This window comes from Lepisma saccharinum, chromosome 13 (genome assembly GCF_977018435.1).
Source record: "Lepisma saccharinum chromosome 13, izLepSacc3.1, whole genome shotgun sequence".
Taxonomy (NCBI): Eukaryota; Metazoa; Arthropoda; class Insecta; order Zygentoma; family Lepismatidae; genus Lepisma; species Lepisma saccharinum.
This window is the reverse complement of record NC_139241.1, coordinates 14,592,429-14,615,357: the sequence shown is the minus strand read 5'-3', so window position 1 is coordinate 14,615,357 and position 22,929 is coordinate 14,592,429. Positions and strand designations below refer to the sequence as shown.

General features: G+C 38.1%; 1 pseudogene; it reads left to right on the top strand.

The window, feature by feature from the left end:
- The first annotated feature begins 20,392 nt into the window (after window positions 1-20,392).
- On the top strand, window positions 20,393-21,981 carry LOC145996882 (mitochondrial adenyl nucleotide antiporter SLC25A24 pseudogene; annotated as a pseudogene).
- Window positions 21,982-22,929: the final 948 nt, after the last annotated feature.

The following is a 22,929-nucleotide window of genomic DNA, read 5'->3' as shown; positions in this document are numbered from 1 at the left end:
GCTTTCTAAAGAAAAAGGTTCTAAATTACCTGTACATTCATTCCCTCTAATCATAAACTTGCATTTTTCTCGTCTTCATCTGTTCTTAAGATTTGTAACATCCTTTTAGCAGACGAATTACGTGGCAGGAGCAAATTTGACGCTTATTCTTACTGCTGACACATGCGTCGCGAATGAAACTAACATAGAGGCATTTTAAGGCATATACAGAAGGGTGGAATAATGGGGGGAGTTAGAGGCAACCCCCTGTGATGCCTCTGAAAGTGGATACTGGTGAGCGACAGCCTTGCAAGGGCTGTATTTTATCGTATTTTCAGATACTGATAACGGTATTTTACACCGCACGCTCTCAAACAGTGACAGCGCCTTGGAGGAAGGAGGACGATCCACCAGTCCAGTGGCGAGCCCATGGGGCATTGGTGGGGGTTATAACTCCCTCTGTCCTACTATCCCTAGAAATATATCGTCAAAGACAGGAATAGATAGCAAAATAAGGACTGGCTACTATAAAAGTATACATAAACACCATTTGGAAAATTCTGGGCACGTCACTGTCTCAGTCAAACCAGTCTGCCCCCTTACCACCCTCTCCAGGAAGCAAGAACAGTTGCACAAAGAAAATCCTTTTCAAGTCCACCCAAACAAGTATTATTGGTATATTTTTTATAGTAATTAGTACTATATTAACTGTAACTGTCACCAAAAGAATATTCCAGCCACCTCTGTTCGTTTTCTTTGCTGGCGTCTTATCATAGAAATGTCGTTGTTTGGGAGGGGCAGGGGCATAACCAGGATTATATTTCGGCTGGAACCAAAGTCCCAACTAAAATCGAATGTTTTGGAAAACGGTTATGCGGGAAATAGTGAATAATTCCTTGTAATGTAAGCAGGGCCGCATCAAGGTTTGTGGAGGCCCCTGGGCAAAATGTTTTGTGGGGGCCCCCCATTTTTTTACTATTTTTTTACTAGGAGCTTTATTAGCTCAATATTTTAACCACCAGTTTTCAGCAATTGAAATGGTAGACCTGATTTTAGAATCAGTAGTCATTCACAATCGAACATATCGCAGATAGGTTTGCAGGGTGAATAGCGCAGTAAAATAAAGTTACAGGACGAAAATTATAGCTATAGCAGCAGTAAAATTCTGCGTCTAAATGTCTACAGTATATTATGAAGAGTGAACACCGTAACTACAACATATAGTAAATACTAAGGGGGTTCAGACGGAAACAGAGAACTAAGGAGTACACTGTACTTACGTACATAATTTATTATAAATAATATTATTTACAATTAAGAGTCAATATGTCACTACATATGGACAATTACCGACAGGTTCATTGTGGAAATTGTAGTAACTACACTTCTTTCAAGAAAATTCCCAAAGGCTTAACACTTATAGTAGACACACTTTTCTTGCCTTTTTTCGCCGAAAATTCATCTACTATATCATCGAAGTCCGATTCATGAAGAAGGTCAGGTTCAATGCTTAATGAACAAGACTGGATAAGCGATCCTGTCCCATGTCAGCACGAAGCCTGTTTTTCACTAATTTCATTTTTGAGAAAGATCTTTCTCCGCTGCAGTTTGTTACCATTAAGACCAAATACATTCTAAAGAGAATTTCAACATTGGGAAATGTACTGCGGAACGGGTACTTACATAAAATATTATACATAGACAGTTCCACTGGGATGTCTGGCTGATGTTTGACATTGCTACGTCTTACTAGGCGTGCAAACTGATCAGCTCATTCTCTAGCGAGGGTTCCAGATCCTCCTCGTAGATGCTCGCAAGCTCGCGAGCTGCAGATGTAATTTGTGATGGAGTTGCCACTGCAAGTTCATTCAGAATACTGAACCTCTTTGCGGCAGTTTTATAGGGAGACTCCAGCAACGTGGGATAGTGACTGCAGCTGTTTTGTGCTCCTTTTACAGAATGAACCCATCGACGGTCGTAGTCGATTTTATTTTTAAAAGTTCTGAAATGGTCTACACACTTTTTCCACGAAAAATGAATACAATAATGCACAAGGACATGTCTGGAAATAAAACTAATTTCTTTGATTTTTCTATTTTCGATCATTCTTGGTTGAACGTAAATTCCTTATTTTTAATTTTATTTCTCCTACGCCAAATATATCAAGTCTCAGCTCTTCAACTTCATACACCCGTAGTTTATTTTGTTTGTTCCTATAATCTACATAAATTCCATGGACACTCACAGACACACCACAACATAGACTCTTTACTGTCCTCAGAAAGCGTTTACTCGGTCGAGTCGCTGTCCTCCGTGGACAGTCACTCGACTGTCCTGACTACCCCAGTTGCTTACACTGGGAGAGTAGCTCGCTTTACTCTACTTGCTCCAGTTACTCTCCCGTCTACTCGACCAACGTAAACTAGGCTTTAGTTATGCCCCAAGCTACGCTGCTGGATGCGGGACAGTCTCCACGGGCCTCTTCCCAAGATCTTCCCCCCGTGGAAGTGTTGCCAACTTAGCTCTCTGAGAGCCAAATCTGGCTCTTTCGTGCACTCGTTTGGCTGTGAACAGGGGCGTCTGCCCCCGTGCCCCACTATGATGCCATCACTGGTTCCGGCCCATATAGAGCAACTTTTGCCATGATTATACATTTTGCACGTGACGTGATGTCAGGCGCGGATCCACTGAGAGGGCGGTAGGAGCGATCGCCCTCCCAACTGCCACGGTTTGGATATTATTATGCCTAATAATATTCAAGACTCATTAGTTCTGTTATTTTATCATCACGTTTAACAGGCTCGAGAATCCACTTTATGCTCATGATAGGCTAATCGGAACTGGACCTACAGTTTAAATTTGGATCAGAACGAGTCTACAAGGTGCCTTTAATGGGAATCGGAGCTGAACCCACTGCAGAGAATGCGTTCTTATTTCTTTGTTTATTCTTTTTACTTCTCATATCTGACAGTTTAGCGTGACAATGGGAGGAATTATGATAACAACAGAGGGCCTAGCATGGTCTGCAATGTTTTTAAACACTAAAAAGCAATTGGATCTGATCCAAGATCAAGATATGTATCTGTTTATGGAGCAATGTATAAGAGGGGGGATGGTGCAATGTTCTCAGAGATATGCCAGAGCAAATAACAAATATATGCCTGATTATGATCCAGCACGGCCATCAAATTATATACTGTATGTAGATGCCAACAGCCTCTATGGTTATACCATGATGCAAAAACTGCCATATGCAGGGCTTGAATGGGTTGAAGATTTCAATATTGAAGATCTTAAGGATTTTGATGACAGTGACCATGGCCTCTTCTTAGAGGTTGATCTGACAATTCCTGATGATTTACACAACAAATTTTCTGATCTGCCCCCAATTCCTGAGGTTCAGTGCTCACCTGGCTCTAAACAGAAGAAATTGATGATGACTCTGGAGCCAAAACAAGGCTATGTCATATATTACAAAAACCTCCAGTTCCTGATGAAACATGGTGTTCAAGTGACCAAAGTTTTGAGGTTCACACACTCAAGATGGTTGAAACCATACATTAATACAAATACAGAGCTTCGAACATCTGCAAAAAGCCAATTTGATAAGGCCTTGTTTAAATTGATGGTCAATTCTGTATATGGCAAAACAATTGAAAATGTCAGAAAACATACCGATGTTAAAATAATTACTGACCCCAGCCTGAGCAAAAAATTGGTTGCAAAGCCTAATTTCAATTATAGAAGAATTTATGATGAAAATATGGCACTTTTCAACATGAAAAAAACAAAGATTAAGTTTGATAAACCTATTTATGTAGGGGCTGTGATATTGGAATTGGCCAAATTACATATGTCACAATTGTATTATGATGTGTTGAAACCTTTTTATGGTGATAGTGTAAAATTGATGTACATGGACACGGATAGTTTTGTTCTTGATATTAAAACAGAAGATGTTTATAAAGATATGTCCCAGCCTGAATTGTTTAAATATTTTGATACCAGTGAACATACAGAGATTCAACACCACAACAAAAAGGTGCCTGGCAAGTTAAAAGATGAGACACTTGGTGATGTTATTGTGGCATTTGCTGGGTTAAGGGCCAAGATGTATAGTTTTGAGACATGTAGTGGTGCTGTTGCAAAAAAAGCCAAGGGCATTGGCAGAGTAACTGTTGAAAAAGAGCTCCAATTTGAAGATTATAAAAATTGTCTCAAATCCCAGAGTTTAATCAAAACATCAGAATCCAGAATCCAGAGTGTGGATCACTTATTGACTAGCAATATTGTAAGAAAAGTGGCTCTGGACCCACATGATGATAAGAGATGCATTTTGTCATGTGGCATACATACTCTACCATGGGGTCATTGTGATTTGAAAAATGGCAAACAATGCCCAATTACAGAGCATGATTTGAAATAAATAAACATGCCTATGAACTTATTTGGGTTCAAAAAACAAGATATTATGGACCTGCCAACATCACAACCCTCTTCTGATATGATATCTAAACTGAGTGGCTTGTTAATTATTCATCTGAACAGCATACTTACAGATGTTGATGATGAAACAGGCAAAACATTGTACATATTTAACAATAATTTAAATCATTACCAATTACCTGTAGGTGGGCAATTGCAATTTATTACAACCCCTGAGGGCAATGTCAAGATTTCAATAGGGAGAAATATTTATAGAATTAAGCACTCAAACATGATTTCTGGCACTGTTTATACTGTTTCTGCTGGTGACTGGTTATATATTGAGGTCCCGGGATCATATGACAAGCTTATACCTTTTTTTATAGAATTAAGAATCAGATATTCAATAATAAATAACCACTAAACAAAATGCCTAATGATATTTTTGGCCATACAAGACATGAAGATCACAGTGAAGAGATTCTGATGCTTGATGTCAGAGTCAAGAAATTAAGAAGTGATTTACAAGCTTTACAAACTACACTCAATGCCAGTCTTCAATTAGAAATTACAAATTTGCAATCACAATGCATGGACCCTCTTCTTAAAATTGATTCTGAACTCAAATTGCTGCTTCAGAAATATACTGATTTGGCCACATTGGATAATTTTCAAAGTTTAGAAGAGGCTGTAGCAGCTCTTCAAGCCAAATTTAAGACCCAGGCTAACAACTCTGAGCAATTGAAACAACAATTGGAAGAGCAGATAAATAATGTCCAGGCACAACTCCGAACAATTGTCAAAGCATAAAATCACAAGAAGATTTTGATCTAGTGATTTCCACTCTAAAGGAACAGATTCAGTCACTCCAAATACCTAATCTGGACCCCTTGAACAATGCCATAGCCGAGGTTAAAGAAAAAATTGAGACACTTGAAAATTTTATGAACAATTTGCCATCTTCTGATGCTTTGAGTGCAATAACTCGGAGTGTAGCAAATATTAAGCTGCAACTTGAAACATATGAAGATTTTGGAAAAATTCAAAGTTCCATAACCCATCTTGAAGGTACAATAGCAGCAGCGCAAAGTGATTTGGCAAATGTACTAGAATCCCGATTGCCCGGTATTGTAGATACCCTTGTCAATGTCCAGCAACAAATCACAAAGCTTGAAAACCTCAACACTGAATCTGAACTATCTCATTTTCATTACTTGATAGATGATATCCAAACAAAACTTGAAATTTTACAACAATCCACACCCTCTCAGGCAGATATAGCCCTGCTCCAAAATGCTATGCAAAATGTGGCTCATGCTTCTGAATTAAATGATGTGAAATTGGCACTTGAATCTTTGCAAAATACAGTGTCAAATCTTCCTACATCACAGGAACTTAAAAATATTAAGAGAGCAGTGAATCGCATATTGAAATCAGAAGATATCAAGAATATCCAGGCAGAGATCAAACATCTCACACAGACAGTGGCCACTCTACCAACCAATCAACATATTAATGAACTGCATGCCCTGTTTGAGGATATCAGAAGGCAGGTCCATGATCTTACTGCTCAAAATTCAAAATTGGCAATTGTTGAAAATTTGCAACAAATTGTAGCTAATATCAAGCAACAGCTAGGGACCATGGAATCCAATCAAGCAAATGCTCTGTCTGTTTTTGCCACCCAGCTACAAGAAATTGTGCAACAATACAAGAAACTTGTTGTGGACATAAAAATCAAGCCAGGCCATGATGATGTTGTTAGAACTATCAATGAGCATCTTGAATCTGTAACAAGCAGATTGCTTACAGCAGAAAAAGAAATAACAGGCATAATCGAGAATCCAAAACATACAGTAATTCTTGAATTGTACAGCATCCCCAACAAAGAATATGATTCACCATTTACACCAGGTGGCAAAATATATATGCTGTCCCCTGCACAATTTTATTACCAATTTTTTGTTGGAGGCACATTGAGACCAATCAAGATCAAATATTGGCTTCAACCACAGGCACACCACTACCCCACCTTATCAATAACAAATGCTGATAACAAAGTGAAAATCACCAGTGTAGAATTGGAGGATTTTACAGATCCCAATACATTAGAAACAGCCTATACTGAAGATGATGGCTCTCTGGAATTTAAAATACAAATAGGGGATAAATTATATTTAGAAAATCCTGTAGTATCAGCTGCTGAACACCCTATAGTTGCAATATTCTTGTTTACATACTATGTCTAGACAAATTATTGTTGATGAATTACACAGACAAGCCCGACATAATTATAAGAGACTCCCAGTAGTCACAAAGGGCATAGATGATTTATGGCAAAGCGACTTGATTGAAATGGCAAGTGGACAGTTGAAAAACTTAGACAAAATCAACAAGGGCTACAAGTATCTACTCACTGTAATAGACACATTTTCAAAATTTGCCTGGGCTGTGCCACTCAAATCCAAGACTGGAAAATGTGTTACAGAAGCCATCAGAACAATCATCAATCAGAGTGGAAGATCCCCGCGCTATTTGCAAACAGATAATGGCAAAGAATTTTATAATTCAGTGTTTCAACAATTTATTAAAAGCCAGTCAATACAACATTATTCGAGTTACAGTGATCTCAAGGCCTCAATTGTAGAGAGATTCAACAAAACCCTAAAAAATCTTATGTATAAACAATTCACACTTCAAGGTAATTATAAATGGATTAATATTCTTCCAGAACTTCTACATAAATATAACAACTCGGTCCATACCACAATCAACATGAAACCCTCTGAGGTAACTTCATCTGATGAGCAAAAATTGATCAGCACTGTTTATTATCCTAAATACCAGCCAACAACAAGAAAGGCCAAATACAGGGTGGGGGATCAAGTAAGAATCAGCAAATATAAGCACTTATTCAAAAGAGGCTTTACAAGAAACTGGAGCACTGAATTATTTACAGTGGTTCAAGTTAAACCTGGGACCCTTAACACATATATAATAAAGGATCACCGAGGAGAAATTCTCAAAGGCAGGTTCTATGAACAAGAGCTCAGCAAAACTAAACAGCCTGACACATATCTCATAGAAAAAATCATCCGCAGAAAAGGCAACAAGTTACTTGTCAAATGGCTAGGACTCCCAGAACACAGCTGGATCGATGCAAAAAAAATAATAATATGAGCACCTGGGATGTTATAAAAAGGCTGCCAGAACCTGAACAACAAAATAAGAGAAATGGAAAATTGCTGCCTGAAAATATTAGGTGTCTTATTGTTGGGCCATCTGCTTGTGGTAAAACTACACTAATGGTTGATAATTTTTTATTGGCACCCAACTGGTTAGACTGGAAAAACAGGCACTTGTATATCTTCTCTAAGAGCTTGGAACAATTAAAATATCAGCAGCTGATGAAGCTATATGATGGATTGGATATTGCCACTTTTGAACCAGATGTTAAGCCACTTGATGAATGTCTCGATAATTCTGTTGTTGTGTTTGATGACATTATATTGGATAATCAAAACAAGGTTAGGAATTTCTTTACATAGGGCCGACACAAAAACATTGATTGCTTCTACCTGGCACAAACTTTTTCAAAAATACCGAAGCAACTGATCCGAGACAACAGCAATTTTATATGTGTGTTTCATCAGGATCATACCAACCTCAAACACATACATGATGAATATGTAGGTGGGGACTTGAGCTACAATGATTTTTCCAAGTTTTGCAGTAAGTGCTGGAACCAGGACAGTTATGGGTTTGTCACAATTGATATGACAAGAACACCTAATACTGGCAAATACAGAAATAAAATCAACAATTTTCTAGACATTGAAACATAAATAAATAACCATGAAAAGGCCAATTATTGATGATCTTAAATTAAGAGATTATCTTGTAAAAAGATTTAAGGGATGGAAATCAGAGAACCGGGGAATTTATGAAAAACACAAACAAACAGAACAGCCCATAATTGATGCTATTGGCGAATTAGGTAAAAATATCAAAACTGTTACAGAGCAAAATCAAAATTTGATCACAGAGCTTGTACCTGTAGCTGCAAGGAACATATTAGATTATCCATTCACCCCACTTTCCAGTATTCATACACCTAGTCCTATTGCTCCTAGAAGAATTGAAGCTACTCAGGATCCTATTGAATTGGGTCTTCTTGCTCAAAAATATTTAACCACACCTAAAGACAATAAAGATGAGGTCTTTGGCTTATATGCTGACACAGAGCTTGATGGTAGCATCATACATAGAATTGGCAATTTCAGAGTAACATTTATGGGGGATGATCTGATTGTTTATTCAGAATCTCGTCTCGGAGAAAAAGGTGCTTTTGTTAAGTACACCGGCACACCTGGATTATGGGAACTGATGACTAGGAAGAGGCCTGGCAGCTATACAGATCAAGATTATGAATATTACAAAGAAATATTAATAAAATCAGATGCTCTATACCAGAACAATGATCCCACACAAAAAAGAGTCAAGTCGAGCAGTGGGGCAAAATACAACAATTTAATCAAGTCCATATGGTTACAGATCAAGACTGGCAGTGGAATCAAACAATACAACACCATGCCTAAAGAATTTGTGTGGGTTGATGATGTCAGGAAACTTGTAGATAGGTTATTGGTGATAGCTGGGGAGGAAAATGCTGGCAACCACAATTTTTACAATGAAAAGGTTGGAATTATGGACATGATAAGCACAAAATTGTCTAATTTTATAGTGAATTGGATTGGATATCTTATAAAAATTATTAATACTCTACCCCCTAAATTTTGGAATATTTCTGAGGGTCGGGGCTTGGTTAATGACATTATAAACAAGCTGCCATTTGAACTACATATTCCAGGCTATCAGTATTGTGGTCCAGGCACAAAATTGGAGCATAGATTAAACAGAGGTGATCCTGGTGTTAATCCCCTAGATGCTGCTTGTAGAGACCATGACATAGCATACAACACACATTCTGATCTTGACAAGAGACATGTTGCAGACAAGAAATTAGAAGAGGCTGCATTTGGTAGATTTGTAAGCAAAGATACTTCTTTAAGTGAAAAAATAGCAGCATTGGGAACCACCATAGCTATGAGCACCAAACAAAAACTGGGGTGGGGGTTGTGAATATGTATATAATAAACCTACAATGAAGGCCAAGGGTGTTATGTATCAAATACCTTATGCAGGTCTCAAATCTCTTAAAACTATTGACAGTCTTTTAACCAAAAAGCAGCGCAAGAAAAAAAATTCTTGTATTGCAAAGGGCCATGGTATGAAATTGTTGCTTAGTACCCCCCAATTAAAAAAATTACAGCAATCAAGAAAAAAATCACATGTGGGGGGATTTATATTTACCATCCATGCCATCTTAGCTGCTCTCGGGGCTGTGGGGAGCTTGGCCGGGGGATCAGCCGCAATAGCAAAAACAGTAATAGATGCCAAGAAAAATAGGGCAGAATTAGATGAATTGAAGCGCCATAACCTGGCCATTGAGAAACAAGGCAAAGGTGTTAAAAGAGCCATGAATAAGTTTAAAAAAACAAGAGCCGCTTACAAACCAAGATATTGAAGCTTTAATCAAGCCACTGGGCATCAAAAATTTTAGAGGTGTGTACATGTCTGATTCTTTACCAGAACAACCACTCAACAAAGAGTGTGGCATTGTTAATTTGGATAAGTACAAAAATCAGGGCACTCACTGGATCTGTTATCTTAAATATTTAAAAGATGAGGCATTTGTGTTTGATTCATTTGGAGGTGTTCCACCTGAAAATTTAATAAAATATCTAAATTCAGCTAATCTTTATTACAATAATGCCCGTGTTCAAAACTTCAAAGATGTTAATTGTGGACATTTGTGTTTATCTGTTCTTAGATATATGTCTCAAATAAATAAACCATCAATTGAAGATTTTCAAAAAGCCTTGTGGTATCTGAAACATCATGGGGGTATTTCATCTCACCAGCCAAAATTCAATATTGAAACTCAAATTGCATGATGACATAGTGTATCCCAAAACAATAGCTCTCAGAGCATTTTACGGCATGTACTTGATCCCTAATATTACACACCACAACAACACAATTGCAGTAGGGGATGAAAAAATTGTCATCACTCCAGGGCAATATAATCTATCCACTCTAAATGATCAATTACCCAGAGGTGTAGTGTTAAGTCAAAATTCTGTCACTCACAGAGTAGAAATTGTATCTGCCACAGAGACAGTGAATCTGGGTACTATAGGAGAGCTGTTAGGATTTGAGAACAACACAAAACTTGAACCAGGCATCAAACACACTGCTATGAATATACCTAAATTCTTAGCCATAGAGACTCTGAATATTCACTGTAATGTGGCTGAGGGTATGATCACCAAATCAAATGGCATAGGTACTCACAAACAAACCGGCATCATTGCAACATTCAAACCTAATTCTGAATTTATGGAGCCAATCATCTACAATCCATCCCCAACATTATATTTTCCTGTGTGCCATAATAGAATAGATTATATTGAATTGATGGTCACTAATGAAAAAGAAGAATTAGTTGATTTTGCTGGAGCCACAACAACTGCTATCATAGAGATTAACATTTAAATAAAAATACATACAAGGAAAAAAATGGAAAATATTGAGAGTTATGAGCTACAATCATTCCCCCCAAACAGGAGGACATTTGCAAATTTAAAATAACCCAACACAGAGATTGAGGTTGATCTTGATGTAGGGGATGGATTTATACACCCCCACAGAGCAGATCTATACATCAAATTTGATGTTGTAAAGCTCCATGGTACAGATTATGCGGCAAATTCAAATATAAGACTTGTAGACAATTTTGTGCCGCATCTATTCTCTGAAATTGAGATCAGAAAGCATGGTGTTGTTATAAACAGAGTAGATTATCCGGGTATTACCTCCACAGCTTTGGCCACATTAAAATTATCCAAAACCGAGGCTTCTTACTACAAAATAGGTGGATTTGAGGCTGGTGATAAGATATTATCTAAAAACCACACTGTGCTGTTCCCGATGCGCCTATTGCCAGGATTCTTCTCGGATTTCAAAGATATTATGTGGAAGGGTGGTTTAAGAATTACATTTAGAAGAGCTGCAAATGATAACAATACTTTGATGAGGTACAGCACATTAAACTCTACAGGGGAAGCTCTGCCTAATACCCTACCAGATGCAGGCAAATGCATTATTCAGACTATGGAGTTAAGAATCCCGGTTGTTGAATATGAAGCCAGTTATGCTCTTAAATACAAAGCTGATATAATAAAAAATCCACAAATTCCTCTACAATTTTATACATATCAATGTGTACAGAAGCCCGCATCTGGTTCTTATTATGAGTTTGATGCCACAAATTCATTCTCCAGTATACAATATGACATGCCTGATTTTGTAGTGGTATTGTTTCAGACTGGAAGACACAATAATCAGGAAAAAAATTCAAGTAAATTTGATAGCTGCAACATCAAGAACATATATCTTAAAAATGGCAGAAATGAGGTATTTCCTAGAGAAAATTATAATTTAGACATGTCCAAGGATGATTTCCTCAAATTATATGAGGCATTTACATCCTTCAAAAGAGTCACTACAGGCAATACTGACATGTATTACACACCAGATGAATTCAAAGCACAGAGGCCAATGTTTGTAATCAACACTTCAAAAAGAAAACAAGTTGTGGTGAATGACAGGACAAACATTAAAATTATCTGTGAATTCCATGAGGCATTACCTGATGACACCATATGTAGTGTTATTCTCATAGGTGAAAAATCATATGTTTATGATGTAAGAAATGAGAGAGTCACGGAGCAATTCTAGAGGGGCTCTGCTCTGCATATTACATTGTTTTAATATTAGATAAACAAATTGAACCTGGTATCCAATTGAACTTAAACCGGAAGTAAATATGTGTGTGTGTGTGGGTGTGGGTGGGTGTGTATGTGTGGGTGGGTGTGTCTTGGCCTAGTTTTAAGTGTGGCCAAAAAAATATCAAGAGGGGCATATTTTTGACAGGATTATGGACAACAATCTCACAGAAGTGCCTTTTATAAGTGTAGGCTCATCAATCTGAGGGGGGTCATACTTTCTCAGGAAAATTTTGAGGGCATTTTTACAAAAATCTTGGATTAGACAGAGTTCCACACTTGAGCAAAAAGCTCATATGGGCATGTTGAGCTAGTTTTAAGTGTAGCCAAATCTGCTTGAGGGGGGTTCATACTTTCTCGTCCTGGTTAAAGGGTATTTTACACTACTTGAAAGTTATTCTCTTTATCTACTAGTTATATCCTGTGTGTTATATTTTGTGCTAACAAAATATAACACACAGGATGTTCCTGAAGTAACTTGGATTCTTGCTGTAACAAACGATTATGCCTTGTTTCCATATTATTGCTGTAACAAACGATTATGCCTTGTTTCCATATTAAACACACTATAGCTGCTGACCAAGGCAGTTTTTTAAAAAAAAAAAAAAAATAATAGCACTTCACACGTTACGTTTCCACCTTATATCTCATGGGTTCTTGTTATTCGGATGGCAAGAGAAAATGTAGGACCTCTCCCGATAAGGTTTTTCCCTACCGTTTGGTAGGAGACGTCGTGGAAGTTCCACCTAGGACAATGGGCCTGCCTATGCGTTGGTGGCCCTATACTATGGTGTGATAGTACATGACGTTTTCCGAGATGTACGAGTTCGTCAGCTCTGGAATATTGCTGGGTCGGGAAGGTCCTACTGCGGCTCAGCATCCACTGTTGTTAAGCTGGGGTGAACTTGGCCAGCTTACCACGGTACAATTACGGTAATAACAGTAATCCCCGAGACCTTCCATGTCACTTCAGGAAAATGTAGCTATGTAATGAAGTAAGTCTTGATAGCTAGTGTGTGTGTGTGTGTGTGTGTGTGTAGGCATGGAAATAGTAGGTTGTAATTTAAAACTACTAACGGTTTTTCCTTTTGGGTCTCCAAAGTAATTCCTTAAGCTTGCAGGTTAGCTTGAGTGATAGGTATTTCAAGTTCTTTGTGCAATTTTTATTACCTTAGATTTAAACATGTCAGTAAGTATTGCAGACTCAAAAGGAAGAATGGTGTATTACAAGATTGCTATGGACATGAAAGCGAGATCTTGTTATACACAGATGCAATCGACATTTATATCGAGTGTATTTTCAAGCGATATATCAAGTCGATTGCAGTTGGTTCTCCGGTGCAAGGCTGTAAGGTACAAATGGCCTTGCGTCCCTCTTCCAACTGAAAAAAAGAGGCCCTCACAGATGGTAGAGACGTTGACGGCGTTGTGAGGCTTTGAACTGACATCTACCTGTACCAACCAAGCCGCATCTTTTCAGGACCTTAAGAGACATATAGGTATTGCCCAGGAACCCTTGACTGAATTATGAAAGCTATTGCACCGACAGAAAAGCATATCAGATATCCTAAATTCACGGCCTCAAAATCAACAACACAAGGATGTTCGCAGAGATGAATTCTAATTCCAGAATTGTGGATTCTAAACCTGGAACCATCTCTAGAAAAATTAGGAAATATTTCGGGATAAGATAATTCAAGAACAGAGTTGGAAAGGAAACTCTTTCGAGGACTTGTGTGATACGGTGAAATTGATGATTGCCACCCAGGAGACCCACTTTATAATCTTACAGGGTAAGCTGAAAGCTAATAAACACCCACAGATGAAAAAGATGAGTCTGTAATAAATAAAGTGGTAGCAATAGGTTCAAATACATTGAAACTCCCTATGTAGGTTATAAACCCATACATATTCATAATGAACAACGCGATTGTTTCTTTCAACGATCCAATCTGAGTAGACTAATTAAAATATACTAAAATAACCATCTACTTCACCCTGGACCCGTAAAAAGCTAATCCGTAGAGCATAGCTGACTCCTGCTAAAAGAACCATATATTGTTAATATACAACTTCAATTGTAGGTTCGGTTCTGTATGTTCGTCCTTCCCAACAGTAATTTCTGGATCCGCCACTGCGTGATATTGTTATACTAGCTGATTGCCCGACGTTCCCGGGTATTTATTTATACCAATCTTCTATTAGACAGGAAAATAATGAATTCTAACTATAGTGAAAAATGAACTCGAAGTTGAACGGAATTGGGAGTGCCACTATTCATCATAGCGACCCCGTAAACTATGAATTCCACACTAATATCGGTCGTTTTCGATTATTTCTACATTTCACCTCTTTCCCACCCCAACCCCAGGGGTGTATTGGAGTTGAACGGCATTGGGAGTGTCACTATTCATCTTAGCAAACCACAAATCTATGGATTCCACACTAATATCGGTCGTTTTCGATTATTTTTGCATGTCAACCCCTCTCCACCCGCACCCCTATGTGTGGCAGCAAGGAATATAGAGATTAGGTAAAGCCATCCGAAGATTGCCGATCTTGCACGAATGCGTGACGTCACCGGAGAAGCAGTGAGCTTCTAGAGATTAGTAACATAATTGAAAACGCGTTACTTTTAAAAGGTGGCAAAGTACATGTGAAAAAATGTATTTTGAAAATCCATATTCCTGAAACTTTCTGACCTATGCGCTACAAAGAAAGTTGCGTGTTCTCCTTTAGAATTTCGTCATTTTACAAATCGTAATATAATTTTAACAAAAACGTGGCATACTAAAGAAGAATTAAAGAGTTTTAAAAAATAATTGATTAATAGACTTAGTTTATTTTACTTCGCTTATCTGTCACATATGGCTAATCGCAAAGATGAAGATGCATGATGATATGATGAACTTGAAGAAAGGAAAGTAGACCCATGTCCGGGCGGGGATTCGAACCTGGGGGCACTTGGCATCGTAAAGCGTTGTGCTAACCACTTCGCCACGGAGGTCAGCATTACAAGGAAATAAACAGAAAATGACAATCATATGGCATCTATGTTTTAATATGAGAGAAACATTTGCGAGGAGGTTATTGAAGTAACAAATAATTATTACTGGACGTTCTGATGAAAATTATTAATATATCTGAAATATCGAGAATTGACCTTGCAGTCTCTAAATGTACTTTTAGGGTTATGCAAAACCTTTACTCAAAATTGCTAGTGTAAATTTATAAGCTATTAAAATTTAAAACTTATTCCTGTTCGAATAAAGAAACTGCGAAGTCAAATTAATATTTCGTATAAATACATATATTTTTCTTTCATGAGGCCAAGAGAGTATTTGGAGGGGACGCTGGCTTGGGAAGGCTATAGCCCCGGATCTCGATCTGCAAAGGGGCTTCCGTATTAATATCCTCATTATATTCTAGAACGTTTCACAGATAAAACGATTCGTAAATATTGCCAGTAGTTCGACTCCTTCTCTTTTTCAACAACGTTCCCTCTCGCGCTTTCCAGAGATTAAAAAATTACAATGAATCCGAATCGCCCTACCTGCGGCGCTACCTTTGTTGTGCACCTTCCAAATGCTGACAAGTCTCTTCTACATAGTGTTCAAGTTCGCTACGACAACACCGAAAGCGTAAGAAAAGTTTACGTGCAATATTATCAACAACAGGGTTATAAAACATTCTCCGTCTTGCCTTGATAAATATTTCTCTCCTAAGATTATCGTCACATTATTCAAGAAGACAAAAACCTAATTTTATCTAGTGTAAAATGAAAACTTTCCTGGTGGGGGGAGTCCACGAGTTACGATCCCCACCTTGGATACGCGCTATAAACAATAACAGGGTCCGTAGAACATTCTCCGTCTTGCCTCGATAATTATTTATCTCCTTAAATTATCGTCACATTATTGAAGAAGACAAAAACCTAATTTTATCTCGTGTAAACTTAAAAATTTCCGGGGGGAGGGGGCTCGAGACACCTGATGCCCAACTTGGATACGCACTATTAACAATAACAGGGTTATAGAACATTCTCCGTCTTGTCTCGATAATTATTCCTCTCCTTAAATTATCGTCACATTATTCAAGAAGTCAAAAACCTAATTTTATCAGTGTAAACTGAAAAATTTCCTTGGGGAGCGGGGTGGGGGGGGGGGCCTCGAACCACCTGATCCCTACCTTGGATACGCGCTATTAACAATAACAGGCTTATAGAACATTCTCCGTCTTGCTTAGATAATTATCTCTCTCAAATTATCACCATATTATTCAAGAAGCCAAAAACCTAATTTTATCTAGCGTAAACTGAAAATTTTCTGAAGGGGGGCTTGAGCCCCCTGATTCCCACCTTGGATACGAGCTGTTACCAATAACAGGGTTATAGAATATTCTCCGTCTTTCCTCGATAATTATTTCTCTCCTTAAATTAACGTCACATTATTTTATTTGACACGACAAGAAACAAAAAATCTCATTTTATCTAGTGTAAACCGAAAACGTTCGGGGGGGGGGGCTTGAGCCCCCTAAGCCCCCTTGGATACGTGCCTGGGAAGCAGTCACGTTTATTACACCCTTACATTTACATACAATATTATAAAGTTCTGCTTTTAGATCTCGCACAATGCCTTTTTCACAAAAATGGGCAATCTCGCATTTTTTATATCAATCAAGCTGTGATAATTTAGATATCTTAGTTTTCTGATAATAGTTTTCACAGCTTTCCATAGCATTTAGGCATGATTTCAGTTGACAAGAACAAAATAATCTTATTTCAAAACATAGAGCAAAAAGAAATCCAACGCGCTTAAGTTAAAACTCCCTTATATTGGAAGCCTGGAGAGAACAAAACAGGGGTTCCTTCGTAACACGATTTCTTGAAAACCATTTTACACATTTGAATGAACTTTGTGATAAATTGATTAGAAATTATGAATCGTAACAGTAAAAGTTGTAACTTTTCCCTTGCTACTATATTTTAGAAGATATTCGTTGTCAAATTTCTCAATATTTGCATAAGGAACCAGCCTTTTCCGTGCCGAGTGTTTCGATGATGAGGTCATGCATCCACGGACAACTGCGCATACGATCTGCACCGCCGAACGAGCACCCCCTGGTGTGGCAGGGGTGCATTGGAGTTGAACGGCATTGGGAGTGTCACTATTCATCTTACCGAGCCCGGAAACTATGGATTCCACACTAACATCGGTTGTTTTAGATTATTTTTACATGTCGCCTCTTTCCACCCCCACCCCCAGGGGTGCCAGGGAGGAAATGGGAGGAAATGACATCCTTCAGAATTCAAAAGAAACCTACCTGGGTATACTATACTCGATGAGGGCCTCACATTTAAGGAACATCTGAAGAACCTAGCGCACAAAGGAAACACTCGGTTTGATTTTGATTTGATTTGCTTTATTTTACTTCGCTTCTTGTGCCACTTTTGACTAATTTGCGAAGATGGCAGTGAGGGATGATATGATGAAATCGATGAATGGACACTCAGAAACATCCATGCCCAGGCCAGGATTCGAACCCGGGACCCCTAGCGTCGTAGCGCGATGTGCTAACCACTCCGCCACAGGGGCCGGCAGGAAACACTCGGCTAGGGCAATTACGAGGGTCACCATTTATATTTTGAGCCTTGGCAACACTGATTGAAGTTAGGCGCGATTTGACGTTTGCACGGAATCGTCTGGCATTATTGACCATAACGTACTTCAAATGTTTTGTCAATAGCTTCATTTGTGTTGTTTATGTTGCCTTGGAGATTGCGCGACAACAATAAAATGGAATTAACTCGTGAACATTTTCGTGCGATGATTTTTTACGATTTTCGACGTGGATTATCAAGACAAGAGTGCATCGATCAACTTACTTCCACATTTGGCGATGAAGCCCCATCCTTTGCCACTGTGAAACGCTGGTGTAACGAATTTAATCGTGACCGCCATTCGCTCACCGACGAGATTCGCGAAGGTCGTCCAAAATCAGTTGTTGTTCAAGAAAACATTGATGCTGTGCAAAACCTAATACTGCAAGATCGTCATGTGACATACTGTGAGATTGAGGCAACCATAGGCATTAGTTCCACCAGCATATATAAAATATTACATGATCATTTAGCTGTGAGAAAGGTATGTTCTCGTTGGATCCCACACAATTTGACAAAAACTCAAAAAGACGCTCGCGTCAATTGGTGCAAACAAATGCTCAATAAATACAATCGTGGTGCTTCAAAAAACGTAAATAAGATTGTAACAGGTGACGAATCATGGATATATGCATATGAGCCGGAACGTAAACAGCAGTCGGTTGACTGTATGGGTGTTTCAAGATTAACCCAATCCAACAAAAGTTGTTCGCGCTCGAAGCACATCGAAACAAATGGTCGCCTGTTTTTTCGGGAAAACTGGTCATGTGGCAACTGTGCCTTTACAGGAACGTAGAACGGTCAACTCTGAATGGTACACAACAATTTGTTTGCCAGAGGTCTTCGGTCAAATATGGAAAACAAACAAACGCCGTCGGATCATTCTTCATCAAGACAATGCCAGCTGTCACACATCTCGTCTAACAACCGACTTTATGAACAGTCAAAAAATCGAATTGATGGGTCATCCGCCGTACAGTCATGATTTGGCACCCAATGACTTCTTCTTGTTCCCGAATGTCAAGAATAAATTGCGTGGACAACGATTTTCGTCGGCGGAAGACGCCGTTGATGCGTTCAAAAACCATATTATGGAGGTGTCTCAAGAAGATTGAAAAAACTGCTTTGACAAATGGTTCGAACGAATGCAAAAGTGTATTGACCATAAAGGAGAATACTTCGAAAAACAATAAAGCAGTTTTCAATGCCAAATTCCTGTTTTTTCATTGTTAGGCTCAAAATATAAATAGTGACCCTCGTATATCCAATATGGAAAAGCACATCACTTACAACTAAAGATGTTTAACTTTCTACTAAGAACAATGTTAATTTTTGCGTACGTTGTGTGCATTGTGTGGCAGCACAATGACCCAACCTTTCAAAGGCCACTACAAAGTATCCAGAACAAGACCCTAAGAATAATCTCTGGCGCAGATCGATACATCCGTAACATTCAAATAAGAGAAGCATTAGACCAAGAAACGCTATTTGAACGCAACCTCACCACCATAATCCGACCATAAATACCATAGGCGAACGAGATCCAAGAAGACGTATTCACAAAATCCCTAGACTTAATTAAGAAACAAATCCAATATGCCAGTTTATATTGTAATCTATTGAAAAGGGAAATTTAGCAGTGTTATGTCTGGAAAGTACTTGGATGAGTGACAGTCTACTCTACCGAATCAAAATATTTTAATTACTGTTAATTAAAAGTTTACTACATAAAACTCGTCAAGTTCGGAGTAAATTAAATTAGGACTATTGCCCCTACTGCCTGGTCCTAAGGCAATACGTGGCAATTGAAATATAACTATATAGTGTTTAAAGATTCCCATACTCAAATAACACGACAGCCGTGCGAACAGAAATGAATATAAGGGACAAAAATTAAAATTAGAATTGCGACCAAGTCATGGAGATAATGACACAATACGAACTAGAAGGCAGGGCAACAAAGGTGTCGAAACTTTGAAATAACATAACCCGCCATGATAAGTCTTGACCTTGATCTTGATCTTGAACAACAACAAGATTATTATTTGAACTGAATGCTCACCATATTATTTTGGAATGTCCAAAGACTTTATGCAAAACGTTATGAAAAATCAATGTGCCATTGCCCATACATTTGACTTCATTGTTATACTCACCAGATATTCGAATTGTATATATTATTCTTGCTTTTTTGAGACAAGCTAGTATAAAATTGTAATATGTTTTATTTAATGAATGAGTGAATGTAGTTATATAAAAGAGGTATTTAAGAGTGTACTTGAACTTAGTGTGCAATATTTATACAAAAAAATATATTATGCTGGGCGTAAACAGCCAGATGTAAAGCTGTAAGTCGAATAAAATTTGTTGATGTTGATGATTTGAACTGGAGAAAGGCAATTAATTATCAATAGAAATTGTATCTGTTAGTGTTTTCAATTTCAGTGTTATGGTAGAAAAATGAACTCTCTTTTGCTAGTTAGACATGCAAGTGGACAAGAATGCACTACAGCTTCATTGATAATTATGCGTGCACAATATTTGCCATATTCAAGATATACACTGGATTCATATCCAACGTAGGGAGTCTTAGAAGCTATGATATTCGCACTAATAGTTCAAAAATCCCTAAAAACAAGCAAAATGAGACACTATTGTGTAGTTCTTCGAAAGTTACATAGCAGTACAAAGAGCCGCTACATGATTTATACCATGTATCCGTCATTGTGTTAATGGGACCATGAGCACAAACCAATTAAATCATGATGTATCTGCATATATATACAAGAAGAAAGTGTTACATAGATTCAACTTATAGATGTGTATATAGTACATGGTTAATTACGACATGCAACGAGAAACAAATTGGTGATTTCCTTCAAGTTACCAATTGTTAATATTCAATTAAATAAATTTAATAATAATTTCAGATTTATAATATCTTGTGGACGCTACCCTCTAAGTACCAGAGGTTGGTTTTATAGATCGCGTATAGTTACTGTATCAGAAAGTTCAACTTATGGATAAGAACAAAGAAGAGTGCAAGACAGATATATGCTACCTAGACGTCGGTGACGGCATGAAAATACCAGAAGATTTTACTCAAGCACAAATTAAAACTGGAACTTGGTGGAGACACTTGGCAGCAGGTGGTGTAGCTGGAACCATATCACGAACAACCACAGCCCCATTCGACCGCCTAAAAGTGTTCCTGCAAGTGCACGGGTCTCAAATCAAATCTATGAGATCAGGCTTCGATTCCATGATAGGGGAAGGTGGATATTGGGGTTTGTGGAGAGGAAACGGGACAAGTGTACTGAAAATTGCCCCAGAAACTGCCCTGAAGTTCATGGCTTACGAACAAGTGAAGGTAGTATTGCGGAATAATACTTTGAAAGAGCCTACTATGAAGGAAAGAATTCTAGCGGGATCTGCTGCTGGTGGATTAAGTCAAACGATGGTTTACCCTTTGGACATTTTGAAGACAAAATTAAATTTAAGGAAGTCTGGGGAATCTGGAAGGTTGTCGGACGCCGTTAAACAAGTTTACTTAAAAGATGGTTGGAAAGGTTTCTTCAGAGGATACATTCCAAATATTTTGGGCGTGATACCATACGCAGGAATTGACTTAGCTGTGTACGAAACTTTAAAAAATGCGTCCGCAGAGCTTATGGAAACTGAAAGACCTGGTCCTGCGATAGTGATGTTGTGTGGAACAGCCAGTTGTACGTGTGCACAGGTAGTTTCGTATCCCCTCTCTCTCATAAGGACTCGTATGCAAGCATTTTATCTTTTTGCAAGTGTGAAAGACGCACATGCAATCACAGCGAGGGATATTGCTACAAATGTTCTGAAAAATGAAGGAGCGTTAGGATTCTATAGTGGCTTTTTAGCAAATTTTATCAAAGTTGTTCCTGCTGTCAGTATTAGTTATGTTGTATACGAAAACGTACATCAGTTTCTGGAATCCTCTTGATATTGAAAATGATTTACATCCTTTTAAACAAGATGATTTACTGTGTAGTAATGTAGTAATATTATAATGGTTTCTTTCATATACTTTTTTGTGTATTATAATGTTTTGTACTGTTTAATTGGCAAATATTGTACGAGAAATGTATAGGTAAATAAAATAAGAACATCTCATATCGTAAAATATAAATTGGAATTAATATGTCTTCCACAACAAGTTAATTTTTACAACTACGATTTCTAGAATGTCTGTGATGTCGCTTAGATTGAACGAGATTGTACCAGGCCATATTTTCGTACTTGCGAGAAACACTGACATTAACAAACCAATCCACAAACCTGCGTTGGCACTTGAAATTTTTCTGTCGCTCATACTTTGTAATTCAACCCATTCAAAAATCTGCCTTGATATTGTCTGAAATTGACTTTCATGCAATTTCATTTGGAATATTTTGCAAGCATGTGGTTAAAATAAATGTATCTTAGCATTTCTTGTCCAGACGCCTTTAATTGATTACAGCAGTGGTTCTCAAACTGTGGTACGCGTACCTCCATGGGTACATGAACAACTTGATGGGGTAACGGTATCAGCTTGGAAGGAAAATGTGGAGAATACTCATACGACAATTTTGCTGCAAGTGTGTAGAGCAGACTTCATTGTTTCAGATTTCATAGCTGTAACCAGGGGCGGCGCCAGGAATTTTGGATAGGGTGGGCCGAAACTCCATATTGATAGATTAGGGTGGGCAGTATAAATCTAAGACCATATACAGGGAGGTTATTTCAGTCGTTCACCGCCAGCGTGACGGCCGTTCGACGGGCTCTTCATGCAACAGGTCCCGGCAAATTGCGTTCAGGAAGTCCGTAACAGAAACCGCTTGTTTTGTAATGTTTCCACTTTTCACAATTACAGTTACAATTACAATTGAAATAAGCACGTACCTTGTCGCAAGGATACTGGAAAAGGTGTCCTCCCAAATACAA